General features: G+C 30.9%; 1 protein-coding gene and 2 pseudogenes across 2 annotated transcripts in view; 1 reads left to right on the top strand and 2 right to left on the bottom strand.

The window, feature by feature from the left end:
- The window catches only part of FBXL17 (F-box and leucine rich repeat protein 17), a 439,190-nt gene that overhangs the window by 41,653 nt on the left and 370,424 nt on the right, over nt 1-27,113 (top strand). The gene's annotated exons all lie outside the window — the stretch shown is intronic.
- Nucleotides 10,245-10,367, bottom strand: LOC120591018 (uncharacterized; annotated as a pseudogene).
- On the bottom strand, nt 15,729-15,844 carry LOC120590970 (uncharacterized; annotated as a pseudogene).

Here is a 27,113-nt window from a genome sequence, read left to right as displayed (position 1 = left end):
TGATATTCAGAAGCTAGTACCATTTCATTTTTGTCCAGATTTAACAGAACTTTTAATGGGTTGATGAACTGATAACTTTCTACTCTGTTCCTTAACTCAGTTTAGTTAACATTTGAATACCTACTGTGTGCCAGGCACATGAGAGGTGTTTAGGAATTTAAAAAAAAAATCATACTGCCTAAGAGAGGAGATTTTGGTCTAGGCCTAAGTGTTATGGATATGCCAATGGTAAAAATAGTTACTTGTATGAGAGGTAAGGGGGAAGGAATCAAGAAATCTTATAAATAGTAGGGAACATTTGAACTAGTTCTTGAATGATATATACTGATATGATGATTACGATGCAAGCAAACATTTTTAGGGGAAAGTGATTACAGTTGAGAGAAACAGTATTAACAAAGCCAAGGCATCAGGAAAATATGTGGAATGTTTAATAAATGGTGGGTGTTAAAGTAAGATTAGCTTTATAGGTAGGGTGAGTAGGGAAAGTGTTCATGTTTGGGTGTGTAAAAGAAGGTCGAGGCCAGGTTAAGTTTCTTGAGCCTTATGCTAAGGAATTTGGATGTCTCTAGGTAATAGGGATTATAGCATGGGATTTCAGCAAATGTGAAACATGGTCATATTTTTGAGTTTTCGAATTATTTTTAAATTTTTGAGAAATTGGGAAAAATACAGAATACTAGAGTAATAACACCTGTATGCCCATTACCCAGACATTGACAATTATTAATATTTTTTTAATTTGCTGTTTTTTCTTGAATAAATAAAGCAAATAAACTTTGTCTCTGTTATGTATCATGTCATCCTCCTGTCTCCTTGTAGAGGCAAGTACTGTGATGGTCTAAAATGCCTTAAAAATTAAAAAAAATACTTTAACATGGATACCATCAACAATATAGTATAGTTTAGTTTGTAGTCACATATAATTTACATCTGATATCATGTGGTTAAATGTCTGGTTTCACAAAGTATGTATCAGTATGTAATTTGGATTTGTTCTCCATGAGTAACTGAGGTCGTGATTCACTGGTATATCTTGCTGATTATCAACTCTTGAGGACAGGAAGGTATCTAGTTACCTTTTTATTCTGTCTACCCTCATGTTGGCACATAATAGATATTCAGTAAATATTAGTTTAGTGACAAATAGGTTACTACTGAACTGAACATGCTTTTAAAAATGTGTTTCTTCCAGCATTTGGGGAACATGCTTTGAAAAGAAGATGGATCTGAGTATATAAATAAAAGTTTGAAAAAAAGCTTAAAGATGCAGAGTCAATAGTTTTCTGACTTATTTTCTAATAAGTTAATTTTTTTGATCTAGTTACTATATTAATGATGCCATTCTTTATGAATCACATTTATCCAGCAAATACTCAAGGAATATTTCTTGGGGCAGTTGTTTTTAGCAACATGCAACTCTGATAAACTGAATATAATTTCTTTTCTTCTCGTCATAATTACATTGATTTGTACTTCCTTACCATTAATAAAATTGGTTTTATTTTATTGAAGTTATTTTTGAAAGACCCACTTTAATTAAAGACAAAAATTATTTGGCCGACAAATACATTGCAAAAATGTTAAAATGTTATTTGGCAGCTATTCCAATCTGAAGAGTGAATATGTTTATGCTCATTTATATTTTTTTGCTAGAGCTTGACCTCTCATTTTCTTTTTAATCTCTTGGTATCTTTCTTCTATGGGTATCATTTTTACCTACCAGGTACATTGATAAAAACATTAATGCATTGTATTCTATCATTCGAAAGGCGTAGAAGACCATAAAGAATGAGGGTGTATGTGTGCGTGTGCATCTGTGTGTGTATGTGTGTATGTGCATGTGTGTATGTATTTCCCCTGTGTACCAGTGTGGTATGGCAGTCAGTGACTTGGATAATATCCAAGTAATTTTTCTCTGGAATGCATTAATTGTTTTACCTAGCATATTTGCCTGCCTAATTATATTAGTTTAGTAATATTAAAATTTAGTAATTTTAGGACCCATCAACTGATGATAGGAGATTCTCAAATGCAACAGGATCTTAGGAGGAAGCTAGCCTAGTTTTAAAAACTCAAACGAATAATCCAATGTTAATAATGCAGAACTTAGCATAGTTAAAAATAGGAGACTCCAAATAATATTAACATATTCTTAATTTTTTTTCCGAATCAAATTCTAGAGTACTAAAAGTATTCACCTTGTTTTGGGTTTAAAATTTATGGTTAATAGGTTATTCTTGGTGTTGGAATTTTTTTGCTGGTATTATTTTCAACTTATATATTCTATAATTTAGATCCTAAGAAGATGTAATTTTATTTACTCTCTTTTGCATGTTAAAAAAAAATCAGAAAGAGATAATCAGATTATCCTTCAGATGTAAGTGGGAAGGAGCTGTCTCTGGCTTTCCGCTCAAGTACTGTCAATAGGAGATAGTGGGTTGAAATGAAGAGACCAGTCATTAGACTTAGCAAATAGAAATTTTATAAGGTTATTTGGCAGTGGGATGCTGCGAGTACATTAAGCCTGTCATTTATGAGCACATATTCTTCAACTACCTTTCTAGACTGTCAGTCAACAAGTGGAATGTATTGTTTGGATCTAGGGAGAAGTTTTGGTTTTTCTTCACGGACAGTAATGAGGTGCTGGGATTTCCAGGATATCCAAGACTTACTCCATTGATTATTTTAGTGGTTAGGCCCAAGAGGAGAAGAATTAGTTGTTTTATTTTTAAGACTTACCTTTCTGAATGTCATTTACAAACTGTGGTTAAATCTGGTTTTCAGGTGATAGGATGCTACTTTTCTGCATTTTCTCGTAGTTATTATTAAAAAGATACATTATCATGAAAGTGCTATGCCATTTGGGCTTTCACCAGGTGACCCTCTCTTCAGACAAAAGCTATTCAGGTTATGCTCCTGGCTAGGGAACCTATGTTGGTGAATGCTGTTCCTGTTCCTTCTGCAGATTTTGCTTATTTATATTACCTAGGTTGGCTTCTTTTGCTGTTTTTATTGAAGTTCTTGTTAAAGGTCTGACATGAAGTTGCCTTTTGATCAGTAGAAGAATAAATAGTCACGAGAGTGCTGAGGCAAATTTTTTTCCTTGGATTGCACCTTCTGGTTTTTAGTAGCTGAGAAGTTGAAAAGCCAGGTGAAGTCCATACTACTTTGACATTTACTTTTTTTAAGCCTTCTGTTGCATCTTATTTTGTGTAGCCACTTCAAATTTAGGTTGCAGAAAAGATCAATATAGTATTTTTCTTTAATGAGTGTTGTACTTAACTATTTTTGGTTTCTAAAATATGATATAGTGGGTTACTTCAGGAGTGTTCTTGGGGGTAGAATATTTGTAGTGTCCATTACTAGGTTTTCGTTGATTGTTTTTGATTTAAGCATAAAATGTAGGTGTTTATCATTCACCTTAATATAATACATAAATGAATACATTGAGAATTTGTAATCCAAAGAAAAATAGTTATAAATCAGAGGCCTTCTAATTGAACTGTTGGAGTGATTATTCTTATCTTTTATTTTTCTCTTATTGAATATATCTTTGATAAAATAAAGAAGACATATTCATGTTTATTGTTGTTTAAAAACAGATACGAATACCTGTAGATTATATTATTTGCATTGTGTTATGGTAGCTTTTCAATTTGACTCCTCTGAGGATAGAATTAGGTAAGCTGTGATTTGTAGATTCTCTGAATGGGGAATCAAAATATATTTTCGTGTATTTTGACGAGGTTAACACTAACTATAAATTTTAAAGATAAATTTTAAGTAGTTTGATATTTCATGTGTTTTAACTTGTTGCAGGACACATGTATGTACCTCTTTCCATTGAAATATAAGTAAGTATATATCATATATAATTATATGATGGACCTCTTTCTATTGAAATACTAATACGTATTATATATCATATATAATTATAGGCAGTTCCATTATGTAATCTGTTACACATTCCATAAATTACAATTGTTTTAAGCTCATGAGTGAAGAACCTAATTGAAAATAGTATGAAAGGTAAAGATAAAATGTGTATTCCACTGAATTCAGTCATTACTTATTTCCAAAGGTTGACTTTTCATATATCACACCCGCAATCCAGGAATGCTCTTGCAGGATTGCTCCTGCTAAAATACTCTTAGCATTTCAGAAATCTGTCGTGGCTAACTTCAAAGATTTTTCCAATTATTAGTCTGTATTTTTATTTTTTTTCTTAATTTGTACATTTGCACCTAATTTTCTCTAATTTTGCAGTATGTTCATTACCTTCAAGCTCAGCTAAATATTATTTTTTTAATCAAATATTCTTTAAGAATTCTACTACATTACTTCCTAAAATTCTGTCAGCTTCATGTATTTTATTATTTCTTATTAATCTGTTGATAATTTGTTATAGATTTCAGGGCTTCAGTTTAGTCATGTAAGCCCCTTGAAATTGAAGATGAGATTGTCTTTTTTTAAAAAAAACAACAACTGTGTAGTAACTGACTGTATATTTAATGTTTTGACTATAAACAGTTGTTAAGATTCCTTAAAAATTAATTTTTTTCTACATGAAAATTGTAAATTTTCAGAAAAGGACTGTTAATGAAGATGAACCATTCTATATTTAAGGCCTTTTGGTTTAGTTCTGGAAAAATTCTTTTGAGAAAGAAGAAAGCTATTAAAAATCACCATTTTAATGAGACACATGTCAGTAACTTTAAATATGATTATTTATACTTCGATAAGTACATATAATATAACTTTTAGGACATAAGATTTAAATTTTATTCACAGCCGACTTGATGAAATATGCAGCATTCTATAGCAGTGTCAAGTGGTTCTTCATTAGTGTTCATACCAGAAGAATGGCAATGATAGTTTGAGGAAGTGATTCCAAGTAAGTCAGCCCTCTTCAAGAATTAAGTAGTTTTTAGGAAATGACCTCTTAAAAGTGAATGTTGAAACTTGTGGTTTAAAATTTTTTTTGTTTCAAATTATGTTATGTATTTTCATTTCTTGGTTTATATCTCATTGGAGATATTAATTCGTTTTAGTGCTTCCACCAATGCATTTTCTGTTTTTCAGTTTTCAGACAACCCTAACAAAAATCTCTTAACTGCTAAGAATTGTGGTCCTTTTTTTTGTCATACTTTTATCACTTGATTCTTGAAAAGACGAGAGTTAACAGGTTGCTTCTATGGTTGAGTTTAGAAGAGCTTGATTTTATTGTTATTGGAATGAGATAGTTAAATATAATATTTGATACATATCTTGGTTGCTTGGTACCAAAAAATGCACTGAGCGGATCCAGCATAAAATTTAGTTAGAACACTGACATCACATGCTTTGAGAGTAATATACCATGCAGATATTACACTGACAAGTGTTTTTAAAATACTTTGCACAAAATACTTAGTTTCCAATTTCATAAATTGGTTCTATTTATTCTATTTTTGTTCTTTAATATGTTCTAATACTTTTGTAGAATCAAAAATTCTGGAAATAATACCCAAAAAGAAGCATAAATAGATATGTTGTTAGAATAATGCTATTTGTTTCTTTATTTTCTTTGAGGATTAAGTAGCTTTTGGAAAATTTATTGGAAAAAATAGGGCAGGTGTTGGTTCAGCTAACTGTATTGTTTAACCTTGGATTAATTTTTTTTTTTTTTCAATATGGAAGTGATATTCTTTTCTAGTATGCTTAGATGGCTTTCTTCTGTAAAGTTGAAGTATATAGGAATCATTTTTTTCTATATTACATTTTATTTAAAACAATCACATTTTTCCCATATACATTATAGGATATTTTTTAAAAAGTATTTAATTTTTATTATGGTGACATCTGTTAATGAAACCCAGTAAGTTTCAGGCGTACAGTTCAACATAGGATACTTTTAGATTGCGGACTCAAGAACAATTTTTTTAAGAATGTAATTATGCAGATTGCTGATCAGTATAAGAATAGGAGATTTTTCACATATAGTTTTTTCCATACTGGTAAATCATTTTCCCAATGTCACAGGTTAATTCTTTAAATGTGGGTGCTTTTCTCCTTTCTTTTTATCAAGTCATACCTTTCCTTAGGTGTTGAAACTTCTTTCAGTTATTAGAATCAATGTATAAGCACTTTAATGCTTACATCCCACCTTTGAGAGTCTGTATTCGTACATGTTTGTTTCTATGCATTATAATATTAAAAGTACATTAAATTTACATATGTGTCTTATTGATCACGTACTTCCTTCTGATCTTACCTTTAAAAAGTTAAGGAAAGTACTGTTTCTTAAAAAAATGATAGTGGTTTAACCTTGGAAGTGATATTAGAAAGCCTCTAAACCAACTTTCTGCAAATCCCTTTGTTGCATACTTGATTGTGTGTGTATATTGGAAGGAGGGGTTATTAATAGATGACTATTCAAGAACTCATGTAATATTTTAATGACAGTTGAAAATTAAGAGTAAAATGGTGCCAAAATGATATTTGACCAGATTTTTCTAATTTCTAGCATTTAAAAATGATTGTTTTTAATGCCTTTTTAAAGAAAAGGTTACATATACTTGCCACATTATTTAAACATGACTAGGTCTTATTTTCAGTACTAATTTATTCTCACTAAATTAGTGGGAGCATCTGCAATTTAACAATTTAAATGATTGTCTCTTATGAATATGTGCATTGTTTTAGGGGACCTTTTAATTTTAGACAGTGTATGGCAATATCCACCAAATAGTGGTCCTCATAAAACTATTGTGGTTTCATTTATTATTAACACGCTCTTTGACAGCTGGCCTTTACTAATCTCACACCATGGGTTTGAAACTTTTTCCTAAAAGCTTTATAGCTGAATTACAATACATTGTGTCCTTTATTTTCTCCTGGAAAAGGATTTAAACAAACTTTCTATTGCACTTGTTGAATATTTCTTTCATAGTAACCACCATGAAGTTTGCAGCATTTAAGAAGATGAAGAAACAAAGATAAAAGGTACACATTCAAGATGGCTTGGTTTCACAGTTGGTGCATAATCCTCTCTTCTGTCATTGGTACCCTAACCCTGTACCTACCAGAACAAAAGAAACTGAATTGGAAATTGTGGGAGCTGGGGAACATTCAGTTGGCAGCCCATTGCATGGCCCATAGGCGTTGTCAGGTCTCAGTTTGATGCCCTTTATTCTTTCTGACAGATGTGAGGTAGGGTCTATGAGGGGGAAGTCATTACTAGAGAGAGGGCAGTGTCAGATCAAAAGTAACCAGTGATCAAACAAGGTAAAGGGCTATGGAAAATAGGCTCTTTCTGGCCTCAACACCTGCCTGATCACTGAAGGGAATAGTCCTGTGTGTCAGGGCAAGTTGATTTTCTTTGATGTACAGTGAATTAAAAGTCAGAATGGAAGCTTAAGTGGAGTACAGAAGATTTTTACTTCCTGTTCTTTGGCGATTTGGGTGTTTAAATTTTTTTATTTTAATTATCTAGAAGTTACAGAAGTCATTCTCTATTGAATAAAATATTAAAGCTTACCTATAGTAACTTAGTTTTCACTATATATTATGAGATAGTACTAACAAACAAGTTTTCAATATAGTATGGAACAAGCTTTAGAAGTCACATGCTCTTCATTTCTTTTAAGCCTCAAATTATGACATTAATCAGAGCATTTGTATAATTATAGTGGTGGATGCAAAGTGGATAGTACTGGGCTTGGCACATAGTAGGTCCCTTCCTTGTAAAATTTTGGAAGTTACCTCACTAAGTAATTTCAAATAAATTTGAATTAACTCTTTTCCCTTAAGTGCTTATTATTATATTTTCTCCAAAGGTAACCCTTTCTAATCAAGCCAGTTGGAAGAAAATTTAAAGAGACAATCTCTTTGGGGTTTTATATATATCGTTTTTTTCTTTACCTTTTCATCTTTAGAGGTATGTGACTAGAAGAAGGATATTTTTATCTTTCATTATGTTGCTGTGTGGATAAATTGACAATTGAGGCATATTTCTAAAAATTTAATTATGGTATTTTCCTTTATATTAAGAGCAAAGATTTGACTGTTACTAGATTTTACTGACTCAACTTGTAGTATTTTAAATACTGTTGAATTCCATTCAGGTTCATAAATCAGTCAACAGTCATTTTGTCCTCAAATTCTGGAAATAAGAATTTACTTGAAATTACTAATTTTCCAGTAAGAAGAATAAAGAATTTTAGTGCCACAGTATTTTAAAAGTGATTTTTAATCTAATAATTTGACTATTTACATCTCTGCATGGTCTCGTATTTGTTAGTTTAATTTTGATACTCTTACATAACCTAAAATTTCTTCCTTTATATATTTAGATATATAAAATAAAATGAAAATAATATAGGTAACATGTTATCTTCAAATTAAATTAATATTTAGCTTTTAGACTACTATTAGCTATAAATATATTTTATGCTTGAGAAATTTCAAAAATTATATTTGAGCACACTTACAAATACTCATTGCTGGTATGTCTTTTAAACAAATTTTGCTTGTAAATTATCATTAAATATGTTTAGGCTTTCTTTTTAAAGTGGTTTGACTTAGGAGTTCTTATGTAGGCATTTAATTAGATGTGTTATAATTTTTTATTTGGAATAAAATGTCTAGTAAATTAAGATTTTATATTTATTTGTGAAGCTTTTGAAATTTAAGAAATCTTAATAGAAATTCATTACATAATCTAAACACAATGAGGATCATTTTTTTGCTTTTGGTTGTTTTTAATATGTTTACTGTGAACTTTCTCTGCAAAGGACTGCAAATTGAAACCAATATGATAATATTACTCTGACAGGGAGGAATATGAGTTTGGTTTGTGTCTTGGTTCTCTGAAGGTACTTCTTCAGCCTGCCCTTCAATTTGAATATTTATTTGCAAAAAGGATTTGAATTTGCTGATATTTTAATATTAATGCTAGGAAGAAGCATTTGTGAAATGTAAATGTCTATAAGAAAATGTCAATTGTTTTTTAGAATGAGCCTCAGCAGCATAAAATTTTACTAGTCATAATCTTTGGTTCATGGCATATATCATAATTGGCCCATGTGTCATCTTATTTTCTTATAAAAGTTAATTTATCTAAAAATTATTTAACTTTTACTCAAGAACCTTCTATTTAAACCAAAAACTAGAGTATTACCAGTAATTTTCATCTATCTATATACCTCTCCCTTCTCTCTGACTCCCCTTCAGCTCCCCTCTTCAGAGGTAATCAGAGATAACCAGAAGTAATCACTATCCTGAATTTTGTTTATAAATTTTCCAATTTTGTTACATATGTTTTTATGTCTAAATTGTTTAGTTTTGTTTTTAATCAAATAAATTTCTAAATTGGTCATTGATGAACTGGTAAAAGTCGTGCTTAGCAGATATTCTAACGTATCATTTAATAGTGACATAATTTAGTGAATTAGTCAAGGGAAGTAATGTTTCTGAACTTAAACTTAATACTATTTAAATCTAATTTCCAAGTGAGAATTAAGTTAGATTCTCTAGTATGTTTTCACATTTTTAGATTAAATATACTATATCTATATGTAGATTGCTTGCATTTTCCATTTATGTTATCTTCATAAATATGGAGAATGAGATATTTTATTTTTTAGTTTTGGTTTGCTGCAAATGTAGCAATTCCCGTGACTTGATGTACAGGTTAGAAAAGTTGTTCTTTTAGCTAATGGGGGTAGTTGGTCAGGGGTATCTAACTAATTACTAATTTGGTATGGAGATAAGTGAATTTTAAGCTTACCAAATGACTGTTACATTTTACTTATCAGTTTAGTGTCATTAGTAATTTAATAAATCCAGCCATTGTCATTTTTTATTAGGATAAAATGATTGTACTAAATTTCTTTGATTTCTAGATATATTATTGATTTAATAACAGATTTTTCAGGGGGAAAAAAGGAAAACTACATTAAATATTTGCATTGATTTTAAGACTTCCTGCTTCCTGTGATTTTCGAGCTACTAATTTCCAGAAAAATAGATTTTTTTTTTTTTCAGCTTAGTTAATTAGATTGGTCAGTATTTCAGTACTGATCTGATACAAAGTTTTGGTGAAATAAGCTCAACAAAATATTTGCTTGACTACAGGTGGATTTTTCTCCAGTTTCTATTTTTTTCCTTTTTTAGGCGAGGCAATCCTTGGTTGACCTCACAGATTGCAAGGACCTTGTCCGCTTACAATCCTTTATTTTTATTTCATCTTTTATTTTTTACGCCTACAACAAGCACCTGGTCTTCGTAGGTGGTCTCCCATCCAAGTACTAACCAGGCCTGACCCTGCTTAGCTTCTGAGATCAGACAGGATTGGGCTTGTTCAGGGTAGCATGATCGTAGACTCCAGTTCCTATTTTTCAACATGTAGTCTTTGTAAAACAAAAATAAATACATCTACCTTCATGCTTTTGGAAATATGGTTATTGTAACTAGCAATATTCTGTATTCAGAACGGTTAATTATTTGTATATATTGAGATAATTAATAAAAAAATTATCAATTAGCACATTTCAACTTTAATTACAACAGATTTTTTCCTGTTGTACAAGTTATGATCATTTACATTCATTTACAAGAATGTGTAATGTAGAAAAAATTTTTGTGCCAATCTCCATTTTAAGGAGATTTTCAGCCCCAGTGGAGAGCTCTCTCTCTCTCTCTCTCTCTCACACACACACACATTTGTGTGTGTATATATATAATAACGAGGTGGATGAAATGATTTCAAATTAATGTAGTTTGAATTTAAAAGGGAGATAATTTTTTGTTTGCTTCTTTATATTGATGGACTATGTGCTTTGCTTTATGAAGGATCTAAGAGGTCCATACTGAGTGCTGATTTGCCTTTGCTCTCTAAAGTATATCTTGAGTTTGCTTATGAATGATAGAGTTGGCATAAAGTGTTTAGGATTGTAGTTTGACAAGCTTCACATAGTTCATTTATTGAGGTTTTTTTAATGTTTTGTAATGCAAAGCACACCTGAAGAAGCAAAACAGTAACTCCTCATGATTTTTAAAAGTGTCAGACAATTTTATAAAGATATAATAGTATAGTTTCTTGGTTTTTCTCAGTTGGATAATTTAATGGAAAAAGTTATCACATGATTTATAGTAGTCATTAAAGACATTGATTTATAATATTTGGGAGAATAGAAGCTAAGCTTAAAGGTAGAGTGAAGTGACATTTTATACTCTAGAAAATGATATTGAAAGCCTGGAAATAAATGATGCTGTACTTATAATAGGTGGTATAATTCTCGAAAATACATTCTTCGTGACTCCTTTATGGTTATTAGTTACATGGATCAGTTAATTTTTTATAAGTCCAGCCTCCTACCATTCACTCATTCATTAAGCCTTTATTGAGTACTAACCACATACGTAGCATTGTGCTTCTAGACCCATTTTTCTTGGGTCATATCAGCCCACTTACTTTATAGTAACTCTTAACTAACATGAGTAATTTCTTTCGATCTTATGTTTACCTATGTAAGAGCCTCCTGGGGAGAACAGTAACATCCCTTATCAAAGTCATTGCTCCAGAACTTGGACTCTTGTCCTTTCATATATTGAATACTACATTTTAAGAGTAAGATTTTGAAAATGATGGCATCTAGATAATATTTTATTTGCTAATGATAATAACTTCCAAGTTATTTCATCTTAGTTACTTAATTAAGATGAAATATTTTGAAGATTAAAATTAAAGGAACTATAATATAGTATAAAATATGGTAGGGTCACTAAATAACTTGTTCTGTTAGTTCTTTATAAAGATGCTTTGCTGTTAAAGAAATACTTGTTCCACTGAGCCATTGTAGTACTTGGGTACATGGGTATTAATACTTGAAGAATTAAATACAGTTAATTGAATTTTGGCGTTATTCCATTGGGTTAATGTTTTAGTTATTAGAGTAGAAGGATATCATCAAGTATATCACATAGAGTCTTCCTTTAGTGAGCCCTCAGTTAAATATTTCCTCTGGTCATAGTACTAAAGAAAGCTAGACTACTGAGCATTTGTTTTCCTTTATTATTTTACTGCTATGAATTTATAAAAGATGTTTTGATCTCCTTTCCCTCTTTGCTTTGACATCTTAGAAATCAAGAAACAAATTAGTAATTCATCTAGGACAAAGCATTCAGAACTTTTATCTTTATTATAGAATCATTTTTCTTTTTAACTCTTATTTTCCCTTGCCTCAGTTTTCATTTCTACTTGTTCTTCTCATGTAGACTATATCTCCTGAATTACCTCAATTTCTTTTTGGAAAGAGGAGGGTTATACCTAAATGCAAATAGACGTACTTACATGTGCGCATTTTAACTTTAAAATACCATCTTTTTTGAATTGGCAATTGGGATATAATGGAAAGTGCTCTTGATAAATTTTGAAATCATCCATAATTAAAAAAGTACTTGAGAGGATTCTATAAAATACTGCGAAATAAGAAAAAGAGTCCTAAATAACCCTTGTTATAAAAATACATGTGCAAGGTTATAAAATTCTGTTAGTATAGAAATGTAGAAAATGACGATGAAAGCCTCCTGCTAATCCCTCTGGTGATTACTTTAGAGAACTTAATGCACATACCAACTTCTATTGATATGTTCTTATTAAAAAAATTATACTACATATTCTACATATTCTGTTCTACCACACTTATTATTGGTAGATACTTTTTTTTGTTTTCATAAGAAACAATCATGACCATAAATTTTAATGTTTTTTATCAGAAGAATCTATTTTCATGTGTGCCATTTTTATGATAGCTTGATAATTTTGATGAAACCAAGAAGCATGTCTTCTCTATGTACTACTCTTTGTCTTTATTTGGAGTGTTTTTGTTTTTTCTTTTAAATAGTGGCCATGTCTGCTTTTGGAGTTGTCTGAGACCATCAAATAGTTTAACATCTAGAGGCAGAGATAGGAATAAACAAGATGCTTTAAAAAGAATCTTTGATACTCTGTACTCAATCATATCATTAGGGAACATATTTTTTAGTTCTGAGAAGTAACTGATACTTTCATTTGGGACAGGTTAGACAAAGGGACTTGCAGTGATAGACCTCTTGATGTTTACTCTCATCAAGAGGTTGTAGAAAGATAGCTTTTTTGTCAGACAGATATATAGATGCCAAGTCCTGTATTACCAGTTTACAAGTTGTGGATTCCTTTTTAAGCTCTTAAAATTAAGTTTCTTGGAGATTTGATTTCCTTATGTACAAATTAGAGATGATACCGTTTACTTGGTCATTGAGAAAATTAAAAAGACTAAGAATGGTATATGTAAATTGCCCAACAAGGCATCTTGGCAAATAGTAGTTTATAAAATATTAGCATCCCCTCTTTTCCTGCTAACTTCTCAAGTGCCATTTCTCTTCTCTTTCTTCATGACCTAAGGAACTTGGAAGGAAGTCATTGACAGAGCTTTGCTGGTAGTAAACTCTTTTGTTATTGAGTACCTTGCTAGGTGAGGGGGAGAAGTAACTGATGGTTACTGTATGCATTTGAGAGGGTCCAGTGAGCCTTTTGTCTATGGGGAATTCCTGGAAGAGTATTCTTTTGCCTTTAGTATTTGATTGTTTTTTCAGAACTCTGCCTGTACTTACTGCTTTCATATTGTTTGCTCCTAGTAACTAACCACAATGGTTATTCCAATAGATAAATTTTTTTCTTGGATTCTTATCACTTTTTTTGCCATGAATCCTCATTTTTAGCAGTTATTTATATTTAATGGGGTATATTGAAATCATTAAGTATGAGATATGCCATATCATATCAACTATAATATATTTGATTGCAAGTAACAGAGAACCTGATTCGACTTGTTTAAATTATAAATTTATTGGCTTTTAACTAGACTGTGTAGAAGTATTTCGGGTTTTAGGGTTGATTTGATTCAGTATCTTTCACAGTGTATTTATGGAACTGGTTCTCCTTGACTCTTTGCTTAACTTTCTGCTGTGTCATCTTCAGTCTAAGTCTGGATCTGCTTATAGTTCAAAGATTGAAAACAATTCCCGAGTAATGTTGTGTGTGCATCATGGTTAATTCCTTTTTATTGCCGAGTGTGCTGTACTCAATTTGGTATTTGGTACAAAATATAAAACACAACAATTTGTTTATCCATTCATCTGTAAAGGGACATTTGGGTTTCTGTTTTTTTAACTATTACATATAAATCTACTATGAACATTCATAAACAAGCCTTTGAATAAACAAAAACATTCATTTATCTTGAGTAGATGCCTAAGATTAGTATGGCTGGGTCAGATGGTGTTTGTTTAAATTTTGCTTTGTGAAAAACTGCCAATGAGTTTTAAAAAGTAGATGTGCCATTTTATGTTCTTTTCAAAATATTTGATAGCTCCATTTGTACTACATTCTCATCAACAGGTAGTAATGTCAGACCTTTTAATTTTAGCCATTTGGAGTGGATGTGTAATGATACCTTATTGTGGTTTTTATTTGCTTTTCCTTGATGTCTAATGATGTTGAGTACCTTTTAATGTGCATATTAGCCATTCTTATCACTTCTTTTGTGAAGTGTCTGTACAAATATTTTGCCTATTTTTAAAAAATTTGGTTGTCTTCTTATCAAGTTGTAAGAGTTCTTTACGTTTTGTATTCAAGTTCTTGTGTCAAGTCAATGCAGTTACTTTCTCCCTGCCTGTGTCTTTGCATTTCCTTTCATTTTGAAGGGCAGAAGATTTTACTTTTGATGAAGTCAAATTTATAATTCTTTTTAGTGGTAAGTGCTTTTGTGTCTTGTCTAAAGTCTTTGGTTGGTGTCAGCTGTTTTTTTCTTATTATTGCTTGTGTATCATGCCCCTCTTCTAGAGTGTGAACTCAGTGGCAGTAGGGTGCTTATTTGCCTTATTCACTGATGTATCCTCTGCCTAGAAGAGTGCCAGGCACATGGTAGTTGATCAAAAGTAATTTTTGATTGCATGAATTTTTTTTAGTCTCATAGAAAATTTTAGCCATTGTTAATGTCTTATTCTTTTCTGTCCTCTATACTTCACTCATAGTTAGACTATCTTGTTTATTTTTGCTTCTTTAGTCCTATTGCTAACTCTTTAGTCCTAGCCTCTTTAATTTTATGTGAATTGCAATATCTCTTTATACTTTCAGGCGCCATCCCTGCTCCTTAGGTTTACCTATGAACCAATTCCAAACAAATTATTAAGATATTTATTCTGTTTCTCAATAATATTACTTTCTTGCTTAAAAACTGGTTAAAGCTGTGTTATAAATGGTAAGGCGGAACTTGCCATCTGAACATTTTTCCATTGTTTTTGTTTTTCATAGTTTTCACCCTTGTTTATTCTTCTTCCTATAATACTATCCTTTTCTCTCCTGCCAAAATAAATCTCCCTTATTCTTCAGGCTTTTCACTTATTTTTCTTATCAGGTTTTTGCCTAACTCAGCTAGCTGAGTATTTGTCCTTCTGGATTGTTTCTTCTTTGAGGTAAGAATTCATATGTTCTCCTTCTTTGTTAAGGTTTTGGTTACAGAAGTGATGCTTTTTGGTTGATCGTTCCTTTCTTCCTTGACTGAATTTGATGGTGACACTGCATGGGAAGGCAGTGAGTACCTTTCAGTTTTTCACATTTTAAAAATTATTTTGTTTCTAATTGACCTCACAGAGTGCAAGGACCTTGTCAGCTTACAATCCCTTATTTTTTTATTTTTTTATGCCTACAGCACCTGATTTTCCTAGGTCTCCCATCCAAGTACTAACCAGACTCAACCCTGTTTAGCTTCTGAGATCAGATGGGATCAGGCTTGTTCAGGGTAGCATGGCCGTAGACTATTTTTAATTTTTTAAGGAACCACCATACTGTTTTCCATAGCAGCTGCACCTTTTTTATTCTCAGTGCCCAAAGGTTCCAGTTTTTCCACATTAAAACACCTAACTCTGTTATTGGATTTTTGATGGTATTTATCTTAATAAGTGTGAGATGTTACCTCACTGTGGTTTTGATTTGTATTTACCTAATGATTAGTGTTGTTGAGCATCTTTTCATATGCTTGTTGGCCATTTATATATCTTTGTAGAAATGTCTATTCAAGTGCCTTGCCTGTTTTTAAATTAGGTTATTTTGTTACTGCTGTTGAGTTGCAGGAGTTCTTTATATATTCTGGACATTAACCTCTTGTCAGATATATGATTCACATATAGGTTTTCTTTCCTTCCATAGGTTGCCTTTTAGTCTTTCACCATTGAATATGGTATATTTCTATCAGTTTTTATTGAACAATATTGGTCACATTTAATGTATATAGAATGCTTTTTTCTAGCTATAAACTGACCAAGCTATATTGATATTAAAGTTTTGAAGCTTGGTCTTTTTTTTTTTCCCCCAGGAGCCTTGCATACAGTCAGTTACCAAGTAATATTTTTACTGACTATATAGGTATTGATATGGCATCTGCTACCTCATCACTCTGTTTGGAAACATCTATTTAGTAATTGATAGAATATTACAAGTCATTTAAAAGAGTTAAGTAGTAGTTTTTCACTTTAATATCTGACAAAGCAGCACTTTTGATTTTATCCTTTAAAAAGGTTATTGGCTCAAACAAAATTCTTTAAAAAAATACATACAAGAAATCTCGTTTCTACTTGTTTCCATCTTCTCTGTTCTCTATGTGTGAACAGTGTTTTTTTTTATGAAACTGAAAAAATAGAATCATATTTTCATATTCTTTCTATTACAATAAGTAGATAATATTTACACAAGGACAGCATGCTATCTACACAGATTTTCATAAAATCTCTCATTTTTTTTCTCTTCTCTTTGGTAACTGTGATATAGTATTTTATTTTTTGGAGGTAGCATGATTCATTCATTCAGTACTTAGTTTGTGCCCACTCTCTTGATATTACAAGAATTGTCATGTCAGTTTATACATATCTTATTTTGTACAAATTTAAGTGTATTTGTAGGAGAGATTCCCACAATAGGATTGCTTGGTCAAAGGACACAGACACTTAAGATTTTGGTCAATATTCCCAGTTTTCCCTCCTTAGGGGTTATATCATTTCTCATTCGTATAAGCAGTGGAAATGGACTGAGAGTGCTTGTTTCCCTCAGCCTTGCCAATAATACGTTGCCAATCTATTAGACTTTTGCTATTTTAATAGGCAAGACTGGGTATCAAAGTTTTAATTTGTGTTTCTCCCATTATGAATCTGGTGGGGTGTCTTTTAATATGTCTAAAAACCATTTGGGTTTCTTGTTTTGTGACTATTCATCCTCAGCTCATTTTGCTACCAAGTTGCTGATTTTTTTCCAAGTTATTAGGCACTTTTTATATAGTAGATGTATTAGTTCCTTATATGTTATTGGAGTTCTAAATATTTTTTTTTCCAGTTTGTCATTTGGCTTTAGCCTTTGCCTATAGTGCTTTAGCCATGCAGAATTTTATTATTTTTTTAAAATTTTATTTACATTTATTGGTTTTTTCTTTTTTGGCCTCTGAAGTTTTAGAGGCTGTAGTTAGAAAGGCAGAAGCAGCACTTTCTGCATGGACTGAAATATCCTCAGGTAATAGGAGCATCAGCAACGTAAATTGCACAGCTTGGTATGTGGGAGAGACATTGGAACATTTTCAGGACAATAGTATGTAGATGTACTCTTAGATAATAGCATTCAACACCAGTTTATATTTCTATAAATCGGAGGCCATTTTTTGCCTGTAGAAAGTGTGAAAGGAGTGTCTGACCATTCTTTCAAATCTGTACCAATTAAAGACACAGCTTTAATTTGGTCAGTACTTTGTAAGGAGCCTTTTTCTCCATTCTTCTGTCTTCAAAGAAGTAGAATAATTTAAAGTTTTGAATATCTCTAACCATAGTCACTGTGATATCCATTTCTTTCAATTCACTGCCTTATTGTTAATATGTTCCGTAATGAAAGATTTAAAATGTGAGTATTGCTATGGATTTGAACATACTACAAGTGCATGCATGCCATATGATAGGTAGTAGTAATATTATTAATGATAATTTTTATAAACAACAGCTGTTAGGCAACATGAAAATTATTCTCATTAGAAATATTTTGAATACTCATAGGACACCCTTGCTAGGTGAATCAGTTGGTGATCATTTATTTAGCTTTAGATATTTGTCATAAAGCTTTATTTGCAGATAGGCATTAAACCTGTGCTTTTTTAAAAAATAAATTTGTATGACTTCTGAAATTAAAATCAGTATTATCATAAGTTGTTAAAAAGTTAATTAGTTTTTAAAAAATTGAAAATAGCCTACTCAAATATGATGATATACTGAAAATCAAATTTTTAAAGGCTTATGGAATTGCTTTAGATATTTTTTTTAGTAGCAAAATTTGGATTTTTATTTTTGAATAACCTAGCAATTGCATATTTAGTAATTGCTACTCCTATTAGTTGGAGCAAAAATTGTAGGAAGCAGAAAACAGTTTAGCCTTTCCTTCCCTCAGATTTGTGTTTAAATTAAATTAAAAATTGTCAAAACATTTAAAGTCCCAGCTTATAACGATTTTTATTTAAAACATTTTTGTGTTCAACAGATGGGTGAAAAAGATTGAATTATTATAGCCCAATTATTTTTTTAGTCCTCTTTCTAGACAAGAGAGAGGAAACCAAAAAATTTTTGGATGCTTTCCAAGAGCTGTACGTGTGTGTATGAGAAGTTATAATCACTTGATTCGAGTCTGAGTTTTATTGGACAGGCTTGTCTGGTAGGTTAAATTCCCTTCTTCCTCTCCCAGATGATAACTGGCTTATTTTTCTCCCTTTTAAAATAGTAAGAATTTATTTTTCATACTGTCTCAGACTTGGTGACATAAGCCACTTTGGCTTCACATACTGCTGGCTTAAAGAAAGGATGAAATATGAAAAGACAAAAACAAGGGCATAAAAGAGAAGGTAAGGAAAAGAACAAAGCTCAAGGTAAAAGAGGAGGAGAGTACTAAGGATTAAAAATGATGAAATAATATCAAAGTAGGGAGAGATAAGTGTGAAATGCTAAATGTTCTAAAAGAATCTTATCTTAGAAAATGCTTTTTGAGGTAAGCGAATAGATCTTTTTAAAAGAAAGAAATATCAAAATCGAGTGTTTTAAAAAAAATTATGTGTAGATAATGTGCAAGGCCAATATATCACTTTTGGATCTTAGGAAACAATTTTAGATCATTTGATAAACTTATTTTTTTAATTGCGCACGTCTCAAATACACATATTTAAGAAAAAATATTGCTGTTTACATTTAGGTGGTCTCTAACTTAGATTCTAGTGGTAATTATTCTAGTTTTTATAGTAATATTAATTGAAGTTACGCATTTAAGAATTCTTAAATTTAAAAAGTAAAAATTATCAAAAATTTTAAAGTATATTTTTCTAAGAGATATGTTATGTAATTAAAATAATTACTTTTAGATTATTGATTTTTGTCCAATTTATAGTATATTATTCTTAGGGATGTTTCTAATTTTCAAAATTAGTTTACATTTATTTAAAAATAAAATATTTTAAAATATTAAAAAATATTAATGCTGATAGGAAAACATTAAAATCTTCACATTATTTCAAACAGAGTAAATTCCGTTGAAAAATATTAAGTGATTCAGGTTGTTTCATTTGTTAATACTTTTGCATTGCAGTATACAGTTAAAATCCATTAGATATAACCTCCCTCTAATGGTAATTGCTTGTCTTATTCAAATTGGGAATGCTTTAATCCAAGAAATATGATATTTAGCTTTGGTTTTCTTACAGTAAGTGTAATGCCACACTGATAATTTTCATATCCAGAAAAATTTCAAAGAAAGTGCATATTAATGCTTTTAAAAATGTCTTAATGGGGATGATTTTTTTAATTTGCTTTTTCTGTGTTGCTAATTCTGCATATAGAATGATCAGTTTCAAGAACTAGGTTAGTTATATAATTTTCACACTATTACATAGAAGAAAAATTTAAGTGGAATGGATTATTTAAAATCTTTCTTTTGTTGTCTGTATGTATATGTAGATTAAAACCATTAGAAGGCAGTGTTGTTTGTGCCCACCTTGTGTCTTTTAGGGAAAGTAGACAAAGCAGAATGTTCCAGCTGTCAAATCAGGCATAGTCAGTCATAGTTGGGTTTGGCCCTGATTTGGAGATGTATTATAACTTATTTTTTAAATGAATATTTAATTTCAACTGTAAGTTTTAAAACTGTTAAGTTAAAAGAGCTTGTAAATTATTAATTACAATTGTGCTATCATAAACATAATGAATATTAGGTAATTGTTTTCATGATTGTTGCTTGTTTGGCTTATCATTTTGAATGCCATGAATGGCAATGCTGAACATTTCACTGTTTGAGAGCAGTCAGATTGTACCTTTATCTTGTGTGCTATTGATTCTGTGTACTCAAATTCTAAGTCTCTCAAGCCTATTTATTTGGGCTATTGTTTGCTGTTTCCTGTTTATGATTGCATACAGCGCCAGAAGAGCTTAATTAAGCACAGTTTTGGTGAGGAAGAACTAAAATAATATTTCGTATTTGAAAATACATATACATATTAAAAGATATTAAATGGTATCAGTATTTGAAACTAGTTTTTGCTTCTTATATCAAAGTTTAAGGGCTTCTTTGCACATTGGTTATTGAGGAATATTTTTTTCCGTATACATATATTTTTAGCAATATCGGATTTTTTGGGATTTGTTTAAAAATCAAAATAAAAATGATTGCAAATATATTAACAGCACAATATAAGGTATATAATAGGACATCAGTAAATACTTTTGGTTGATATTTGTGAATCTTATTGACTTCAGCAAAACCATAGGAAGGGTGAAAACTGCTGATAAGGCATTAAGTTACTGGATGTGTTGTTGTTTTATTTTTGAGTATGATATACTGGGTATAGCATGTTACTATTTTTTAAAATAAACTAGTTGAAAATATTACGAACACAGGACATCTTTTTGTTATGTGCATGGGTTGTTTTTTCCTCTATATTAAGAAACCTAGCATTTGTTAGGAAGGAAAAATACAGCATTTATAGCTATGGATTAGTGTCCTATTTTATTGGATTTATAGGCATTGAAATGTTTGGTGAACTGTTTCCTAAAAGTCATTTTGGGCAAGAACCATGTGTTTAATTTTATTGTTACATAATGAGCTATTAAAGTTTTTATTTGACAAATACAATTTCATTAAAAACAGTTAAGTCTTATGATTGTTTACTTGCAAATAGGATATATACATTAAATGCTTTTGCATTCAAATTGCCAGATTTATAAAGTACGTGTACATTTACGCTAAATTATACTGTTTTATTTGATAGCTGAAATTCTGTGTAGGTCTTGGAATAGATATTTAATTATATTGTTTTAAGATAATAGTTTTAATATGACTAAGTATTATGTGTACATTGGTACAATTTTTTTTCATGAATTTGACATATTAAAATGCATGGATATGTTTTCTTATTGTACTTTAGGTGGTTAATCTTTAGTGCAACATCTTAATTTTTTATACTAAAATACTTAGACTATTTTCTTTAGCAGATTGAAGAAAAATTAGAGTCATTAAAAGTGCTCTTTATGTCAGATTAAAAAATTATGACTAAAGTTTTAGGTGTGTGTCTTTGCTGGGCAGCATTGAAGTTAGACTAGTTATAATTTGTGCCTATTTTGGGATGTTTAAAAATGAAGGCTTTTTACTTACTAGATTTATTCTACATAGCAAAGATAAATGTTTCCTAACATCAAATCTAAAGTATTAAATAGATTTAGAACATGTTAATCAGTGTTTAAATGTTCCCTAAATATTTTTAAATATTTGGAAGTCATTAGATTTTTATACTTAATTGAATTACCAAATGAATAGAGACTTGTAAGCATAATTTCAATTATGTTTGAGAATTCTTTTAGTTTTTGAGACTATGGTGCTGAATTAAATAAGCAAATGCTTGATATTTTGTTGCTTAAAGAATATTTTCTTGACAAAGTTCCTGTGTTTGGAAGAAAATAAAAGGTGTCATTTGTAATTGGAAGAAAAATCATGAAAGAAAACTTACTAGATTTGCTTGAAATTATGCAAGTTTGGGGTAATTTTTAATGTGTCATTTCAGTTTATTGACATAAGGAAAATATTTTGAAACATTTAAAAAGTAATAAAGTGGCCTTAAATGCTAACACTTCCCTACATTCTTCTAAATATACTTTCTCCTGAACTGTGTGGTAAAATATTGGTGGTATTAAAGAAATGTTTTAAATATAATCTTCCTTGCTTTCATTTTAGGTGTTTAAATTGTTTTATGTTGAAATAACTGCAAAATAGAAATGTTATAAGAATAATATAAAGAACTTGGACACCCTTTACCTAGATTCATTAATTTTTCACATTTTTCTGCCAAATAAGATTTTAAACTGTCATCCTCTATTTTGATTGTGAAAACATTTTTCTTTATGGTAACTATTCATATTACTAAGAATTTTATTTTTAGATAATTTTTTATCAGGTTCTTCTTTACCTCTGCTGTGTAAACCTTTTATCATAAAGTAAAATAAAGTGAATACTGTAACTACTGGATGTTCAACAATGATTTTTAGATGTGCTTTGGGACTAAGACTGGTGGTCATTAAATATAACTATACTGTATAGAGTTGTAAATGGTGACATTTACCTACATATTTTACAGAATATGTTGTATTTATTGTCACTGAGGCTGGTGAGTGAAATGATAACCCTTATTTTAGTAGTGCATAGAGAAATAATAGAAATGTTTTACATATATATATGTAATTGAAGACAGTCATAAACTTAATACTGGCCTATGTTTAATCCTTCTTTTGCTACTATCCAACTCTTAATGAAATGTAAATGAACGGAATCGTTTAATATAGCTGCTAAGGGTGTATTTTGCAGTTTTTAGCTTGCTGTAAATGAATGACAGAACTAGATCTGTCTCTCTTAATTCTGCTCTGACCAGCACAGTGATAGGCTTCTATGTGGCAGAAGGTAGAGTCGGAATTAAATGCCCTTAAGCCTCTACTTTTTGAAGATATTTGGCTTGTAATTTTCAAACGATACTGAAATATCTGCTCCCAAAGGATATGTATCTAGTCCAGGTACCCAGGGCTGGAAGTAAATGTAAGTGGTAGGTAGGACTTACTCCAGAGGAGCTGGGATCCCAGGTACTTACTGAATAGAAGAGTTTCTATGTATATCAGTATTGTTGGAAGGATTACTTATCAGGTAGAAAGTTGGAATAGATGAATTCTTCTTTCTACTTGGAATTGTCTAATCTATGCATCATCTTCTTTTAAAATTCTCTTATGAAATAGAGAGAAGTGAAGAGCCAAAAGTGCAAGTTGGAAGGAAAAATAGAGGCAGAATGAGCATTGGACAGTCAGATCTTTAGTTAACTGAGATTTGGCTGTATGTGAAATTTTACCTTCATTTAAAAATATGACAGAAGTTATCAATTCGAGTTTGTAATTGATTAAATTTAAATTCCAGTTTTATTTTGTATTAGTAGCTTGGGTTTGACCTTGAAAAGCTGGAGGTCAGAGTCTCTGCTATTAGCTTATGGTGAAATGGGAAAAGAATATATTTTAACTACTGAAAAGGACTGTGGACTAACTTAGAAATTGTTAGCATTGGAGCTTTTTAATTAGAAGGGCCTGAAAAAAAGAATGTACATTTGTTAATATTTACATAAAATAATCAGGTTCTCAGATAATAATGGAGTAAAAATTATTCCTTGTATTTCCTTGGAGTAGTGAAAAATTTATAGTTGTATTTTTTAAAATTTTATTTTATTATTAGTTTCAAGTATACAGTACATTGGTTAGACATTTACATAGTTTATAAAATGATCCCCCTAATTGCTTGTAGTTGTATTTTTAAGGATAGAAAAAAATTATTCTATATTACCTGTACTTTTGAAGTAACAAATTTAGAATTAGAGTAGCAGGTTTTTTCCCTTAAGCTTTAAAGGGTTCTTCAACTGAAACTTAGGATTATAAAAGTTTCTTTGCTCACACTTTGGCATTTGGGCAGTGTCATAACATGTGTGACTGCTTAAATAGAAGATACGTGTGAAATTACTCTCATCCCACTGTTGGGTTGCTTTCCAGCAATGGCTTGGACTGCTACAATCAGGCAATCTGCTACTCAGGATATTTAAGTTTAGAAAAAGGAGATTCATTTTTTTTATAGGGAGAAAGGAAATTGCTTTTCTGAATGTTGCTCTACTAGTTGTGGTTGCATCAGAAGTATAGGTAGTAGATGACATACAAATGAGCAATGTTTCAAGAATTAATTTTTTAAAAGTTGTGTTTTTTTTTTTTTAGGAGTTACTGAGTAGAAGTAGGAATACTTTTTCTTTCTAGGAGTATTTTTTGTAATGGGTCCCCAATTTAGTCTAATAGCCTTTTACATGATGGTATGAAATCCACCATTACTTGATAAGAATGTTTCTATAGAAAAATATCTTCAGAGCACTAGCTTACGAGTTCTAAAGGGCACATTTCTGGCTTTTCATGGTAACTCCAGTGACCTGGGCAGCACAAAATTCACCAATGTGCTCTCTGGAGGCACAGGAGTGAGCGTTGGGGTCTGGAAAACAGGTTTTCTAGTTTGGAAGCTAAATGATTAGACTAGAACTCTTTCATTCTTAGTTCCCAGAGCACACGCAGCATTTCCTGACGTTTGGCCTTCATTTTTTTTCTTCTCTTCCATAGGTTCATTATTAGCCTCTTGTTATCACCTACTCTTTTTGTAACTAGGATTTCTTTCTTCTTTTACTAAGACACAAAATAGTGTTAGCATTTCTTTCTCTTTTCCTGTTAACAGAACAAGTCATATCTTTTTTGAGGTTTTCTAAGAGTTGATACAAATAACAAATGGGAATTTAGAGAAGGAGTAAAAAGACTCTTAGGAAAGGATCAGATCAAGGAAAGATACAAATGGTGGATTTTTTTGGGATCCCAGAAACGAAAAGTCATTTTCTGTATATTTGGAAGAACACTCAGACTTCCTTGGAGCATTTCCAAGGAAGAGCATGATGAGAATTCGTGATAAAAAGTATGTGAGGAGAGCGTAGGTAAGTTAACTTTTCTCCAGTGGGGAACTGAAGGTAGAATGCAGTAATTTCAGTGGTGCTTACCCTTACCTCATTCCCTTTTCTTCCTCAGCCCCAAATTTAATTTCTATTGACTTGGTCCTGAATTGTTCCCTTCTAGAAGCCAGAATTGCAATGGCTGGACTTATCTGAAGAAGTTGGTTGACAGTTTGGCTAGGAGAGGAGAGGGGGTTAAATCTCAACTAGAAGCAACGGATAGTGAAGGAAAACTATCCGTGGACTTTCAGCCTTGGGCTATGTAGGACCTGTAAGTAAGAGATGCTTGAAAGTCACATGTTGCTTTTGTTGTACAAAAGAAATTTAAATTCTACACAGTGATACTTAAGTAATGGCGAAATGGTTGTCTAATATGGCAGTGGGAGGAGGGCCCTGCAATAAAATTGAACACATTTCTTAACTTATATAATTTATTAATTTTTGAGTAGATATCTCTAAATTGTTTTTTGAAATAGTTTAAAAAGTATCCATAAGTTGTAATGGAAAATAATTTTTGATATAACACCTTACTAGAGTATTTCAAGTTGTATATATTGTAACCACAGTTAGGTTATTTATTGAAAGTACTAAGTTTAAGTGGGCAGTTTCTGACATAATTACACATTTTGAAATACAGATAGCCTAACAGGATCATTAAATAGGAATAGGGTGGGCAAATCTAGGTTAGAGAATTTTTAAAGATGGTTTCTCAGTGTAAATTGGCTTTTGTATTTCATGATAGGGAGATACTTGGATAGGTCATATTTTAAGGGTCAGAATAAGTTGATAACTGTCCTTTTGTAGCTATTGAAGAAAGTAGTCCATACAGAAATCTTACATGTTCAGTGAAACCTTGCAATTGTAATAATGTGATCTTCTGTAGGAAATCCTACTCCAGAAAATCTTGGCGATGCTTATGAAGACCTCGAATTGTTTTCTAACAGAATTATTTAAAAGTTGCATTTAATGCACAGAAATTTACTTGCTTAAAAAAACCTTTAAATATTTAACTTTTATAGGATGATACTTTGCATTTTGATAGAAATTTTCAACTTTAGAAAAACTTTAGTGATAGTCATCTATCATATGTAGACTAAATAGAATACAGTATTTTTCACTTGAAGTATTGAATATAGATTGTCTTAAAAATAAGCAGAGGAGAGGTGGAGAATCCTTTTATTTCTTTATTTTGCTTCTTCAATTACACAATCGGTATATCCTCAATAAAGAAAGCTTGGAAAAACTCAAAGCATAAATGGCAGAAATCACAAATTACACGTAATCTACTGCCCAAAGACAGATCCATCATTGCTTATGCCTGAGTGAATGTGTTCAGTATTTTCTATCTAAATAGAATTTGTTTTTTCCAAAAAATGTTATGCTTTTTATATGTCTTAACTAATTAATATATTTTGAACATTATCCTGTAGTAAGAAATAATGTGATAGATATTTCTGATATTTTAGTATTATAAATATCTTTGTAATAATTACCTATTGCCTATCAATTGTTTTTCTTTTATCTTTTACTCCTGCAATAATTTCCTGGGAATATATTCTAAAGTGAAATTTTTGGGTCCAGAGGGTACTTGCTTTTACAATTTGCTGCTGTTGGCAGATTACCCTTCAGGATGAATGGTTATGTCAGTTTGTACTCTCATCCACATAATACATTAGTGCCCTTTACTCTGTGTTCTAAACCATGTGTTATATATCTTTTAATTCCTTAATATCAGTAAATGAACAGTTTTAAAAAAATTAATGATATTGATTTATTTCCTTTTCAAAGAAAATAGTTTTCTCATCCATTAAAGGCAAATGATAGAGGAAGTGAGGGCAAAGGTTAATTCTGTTCTAAGTAGCAGCCAGAGGTGTCACACTGCTCATTTAGATTCTCTTAGTAGGTAAGCAATTTTGTAGAATAATTGCTTATATATAATCTATAAGGGAGTTTCCCTCCCAAATTAGATTA

The sequence above is a fragment of the Pteropus medius genome, unplaced genomic scaffold, assembly GCF_902729225.1.
Source record: "Pteropus medius unplaced genomic scaffold, Ma_sr-lr_union100, whole genome shotgun sequence".
Classification (NCBI taxonomy): Eukaryota; Metazoa; Chordata; class Mammalia; order Chiroptera; family Pteropodidae; genus Pteropus; species Pteropus medius.
The sequence above is the reverse complement of the archived record's forward strand: the minus strand, read 5'-3'. Positions and strand labels throughout refer to the sequence as shown.